Source organism: Mastomys coucha, chromosome X (genome assembly GCF_008632895.1).
Source record: "Mastomys coucha isolate ucsf_1 chromosome X, UCSF_Mcou_1, whole genome shotgun sequence".
Classification (NCBI taxonomy): domain Eukaryota; kingdom Metazoa; phylum Chordata; class Mammalia; order Rodentia; family Muridae; genus Mastomys; species Mastomys coucha.
This window is the reverse complement of record NC_045030.1, coordinates 127,556,950-127,561,601: the sequence shown is the minus strand read 5'-3', so window position 1 is coordinate 127,561,601 and position 4,652 is coordinate 127,556,950.

The window sequence follows — 4,652 nt, the reverse complement described above, 5'->3', positions numbered from 1 at the left end:
GAGAGAGAGAGAGAGAGAGAGAGAGAGATTCCATTGTGATGGCTAGTTCTATGTCAACTTGATACAAGCTAGAGTAATTTGGGAAGAAGGATTCTCAATTGAGAAAATGCCTCCATAAGATAGGATCTTATAGGCAAGTCTTTTCTTGATTAATGATTTATGTGGGAGGGTCCATCCCACTGTGGACTGCCAGCCCTGGGCAGGTTATCCTGGATGGTGTAAGAATTCAAGCTGAGAAAGCCATGGGAAGCAAGCCAGGAAGCAGAGTTCCTCTGTGGCTTCTGTCTTAGTTTTGCCTCCAGGTTCTTGCCTTGTGGTTGACTTCTTTCAATGATGGACTGTAATATGGAAATATAAGATGAGAAGATGATAAGACCATTTCCTCTCTAAGTTGCTTTGGTCATGGTCTTTATCATAGCAGTTGAAAAGTTACTCAGTTACTTTCCTCTTCTTTCCTTCTTTCTTTCCATTTTTTGTTTGTTTTTTTGTTTTTGTTTTATTTTTGTTTGCTTTTTTGTTTTTGAGATAGGGTCTCACTACATAAGCCCTGGAAATTGCTTTGTAAACCAGTCTGGCCTTGAACTCACAGAATTCTGACTGCCTCTGCCTCTCTGCCTCTGCCAAGTGCTGGGATTAATGGTGTGCAAGACTATGTCTGGCTAATTTTTCGTTTTTTCATCTTTCACTTGATTGTTAACATTTTATTTAATTCTAGCATCTGTGCCATCTCAGTGTTGACTTTCTTTTCCTTTTCTCATGCAAGTTGAGAGTTACATGCTTTTTTATACAATGAGTATTTTCTGTTGCATATTGGATGTTGGAGATATTGTCATGAGATTCTGAATTTTATTTCCTCCTCCTGTCTTTTCATCTTTCTCTTCCTCTTCTTCTGAGCCAGGATCTCACTTTGTAGTCTTGGCTGGCCTGAAACACACTATGTAGACCAGGCTAGCTTTGAACTCACAAAGACTGACCTACTTTTGCCTGCTATATACTGGAACTAAATGTGTGTGCTGTCACACTTGGCTTCTATTTGCAGATCTGTAGATATGTTGGGTAGGTCTGTGTTAGGGTGGATACAGAATTCTCTATTGGAGTCTGTTGACTCTTGCAAAAATGAATTACTATTTCATCTTTTCTTATTTGAACAAGTAATGTGAAAGTTTTTCTCCCCTACATCTTACTGATACCATCCTGTAAAAACCATACCTTTAAGCCTGTTGGGGGTGATGCATGCCTTTAATCCTAGCACTCAGGAGGAAGAGACAAACTGACTTCAATACAAGACTAGTCTACAGAGTGACCTCCAGGACAGCTAAGGGCTATACAGAGAAACTGTCTTGAAAAAATCAAAACCATACTTTTAGTATTTGTTGCTGAAAAAGCAGTGTTCCCTCTCATTCTACCCTATTGCCCCCTCTCTCTGTGTGTATATGTGTGTGTGTGTGTGTGTGTGTGTGTGTGTGTGTGTTGTGTGGAAGTTTAGCTCCTTGCTAGGCACCCTCAAAATACTAAGTAGGAGGACAGAAAATGGATATTTAGCTTATTCTGCCTCTTTCTGACTGGTCCAAATGAAACAACCCTAGGAAAAAGTGAAGTGCCAACTAGTATCATCCCCTGTATCTTGCTTTATAGTTTACTTCCTTTGATTTTGCAGATACCATCTCTGTGTAGGAGGTCCGAGGCATACTCCTCCTGTCTGATCATTGTCAAATGGGACTAGACATGGGTATCTGGCACAGTTGACACTGCAGAGAACAAATAGATTTTCCTGTAATGTTTAATCTATTATCCAAGAGCTTTTCTGATCTGCTAGAGCACCCAATTTCTGCTCATTTATCCAAAAAGAACACAATTTCCTTGGGGTTCCCTTTTTTTCCTTTTAATGTGGATGGTATTTTGCTTGCATCTGTGTATCATTTTTGTGGCTGGTACTCATAGAGCATCAAGCACCCCTAGAACTGTAGTTAATAAACAGTATTGAGATACTATGTGGATACTGAGAATTGAACCTGGATCCTTTGAAGGAAGAGCCAGTGGTCTTAACATTGAGCAATCTCTCTAGCCTCATTTATTGTATTTGTGAATTAATCTTTTAGTTCATTTTCTCTCAATCAAGATAATTCATGTAACATAATTCAATATATTAAGTGATTTTATGCCACAACTCTTATGAGAGTCATGTCATGATTTGGGTTGATGTTGATTTCCCTGCTGATCATTTCAAAACAGTCTGTAATATTTGTTTTGACTTTTATTTAACTGAAGGTCTGCTTGGAAGAGTGATTTTTTAAAATGTCAAGTGGGTAGAAGAAAGACAAAGCTGTCCTTTAAACCTAAGGCCAGAGAAGTCCACAGAGATCTCGGCTTTCTCTGAGAAGCTCTCATGGAAAAAAAAAGCCAGGTCCACTGCTGTTCTTTCTATATAATTATTCTTCAGATATGTCTTGCATAGTTATTAACGGTAATGTTTTGTCTTTCCGAAAACCTGGATTCAAATCCCAGCACCCAGATGGTAGCTGATGACTGGCCAATAACAGCTTAAGGGTATCTGATGCCTTCTGGCCTTTGAGGTATTTACATGTACCTGGTGCACATACATGCAGGCAGAATCTTCATGTAATAGAAATAAAATGAAAAAAAAAGCCTTTAAAATGTAACACATTGAATAGATTGGGCCTCGTCAATGAGAAAAGAGAAGTGAAGACAATATGAAGATGAGGAATACTAGAAAGTTCCTGATATCAAAAGTGTCTGAGGGCTGGAAAGATGACTCAATAGGTAAAGCACTTGATATACAAGCATGAGGACCTGGGTTTGGATCCCAAGCCTGACATAGTAGTACACCTATTTGTATCTAGCTGGCATGGTAAGTATACCCAAACAAGTTACATCATGGTACCTTGAGTTTTGCATTATTACAGAATTTCCTGCTCCTTGTGTAGTGATGAACTAGTCAAGTTTATCTTTGTACAAAATAGTTCATTCTCTCTTAATTGGTCAGAGGGATGCAGTATTCTGGCTTGAATATATTTGAGTTGAACATATATGTATCATACATTTTTTTGTTTACCCTTTCCAACCCTTTCATACACTATTCCATATCTCGGGAAGTGAGGCTATAAACTGGCATGGGTTTCTTTCCTTTTCTGGCTTCTTGTAGGTCTGAGCAATGGAATCCCTGGCAGGACCTCAGAAGGAAGGAACAGTGATCATTCTGTTCATTCTTGCCTTTCTCCTTGCAGGATTGCCTCTAGCTGGCTATTGTATCTGAACTAAATGACATATCTCTCCTCATGGGAATTCTTGTTACTTCATGTACTTCTTTTTCATAAAATGGTAACTGTTCTTTCTTTCCTTTTGGGCATAGAATAGAAACAGCTCCAAGTTATTGCTCTTTCTCTCTCTCTCTCTTGGTTTTACTATTCTGCCAAAACCTTTGTAGACAGTCCTTTCATTAAACTTTCTACTAATTATGCTAATTTGAGCATGCCATCTGTCTCCTGGCAGGACCCTGACTGATGTAGATGAAGTCTTAATTCTCAAAGAATTAGAGTACAATGAAATAAGCCTAACAGAATATGACTAAATATGATTCTGTCTGTCTCTCTCTCTGATTAATCTTGGCTCTTGCAAAGCTTTCAGATAATCATCAGATGAGACAAGAACTGTAGTCTTCAGATAACCATGGATGTTCAGAAGTGTCAGTTTACAGAATACTAATAACTAACGTTTCTTCCTGACTGTATACATGTGTTGTGTTATGCCTGCTTTATGTTCAGTATTTCCCTTGGTCTCCTCAGCAACCGTATGATGAATGCACCTATATTTTTGAGACAGCTTTAATGTATATCAGATTGGCCTCTAACTTGCTATTAATATGTTGCTAGAGATAAATTTGAACTCCTGACCCTTTTGCCTCCACCTTTCAAGTGCTGGAATGACAGGTATATACCACAATACCTACTCCATTCTGGGATCTTTCATGCTCATTGTGTGGCAGTCAAGCCTGAATCTGAAGAAACTATTGCTTGTTTGAGACAAGGGCATTTAAAGGAAGTCAGGAATAAGATGGCATAATGCCTATAAACTCAGCACTTAGGAGGAGGAGGCAGGGAAATTAGTTAGTTCTAGGTCAGACTCCTGGAATGAATTTGAGGCTAGACTGAGATATACAATGACTCTGTCCACCTCTATCCTGCAAGCAAAACAAAACAAAACAAAACACAAATCAGAGCTAATGGCTCTAGGGGTTGAACGTCGGCTGTCCTTGCAGAGAACTTGAATTCAGTTCTCAGCACCCACATAGTGGTTCAAATCTGACAGTAACTGTAGTTCCCTGGGATCTGATGTCTTCTTTAGTCTCCCTGGGCACCAGACATATACACACCACAGACATAAAGACATTCACACGTTCACATAAAATAAAAAAATAAAACTTAAAAACATAAAATCTTCAAAGGGCCAGCAAGATAGTTTAGCACGTAACTCTATTCTGCTTCCAACCCTGAGGACCCAAGTTCAATACCTGGAACCCACACAGTGGAAGGAGAGGACCAACTCCAGCAACTTATACTCTGACCTCCACACACATACTGTGGTGCATGCACATACAGAACACACACAACCCGCACTCTCTCTCTCTCTCTCTC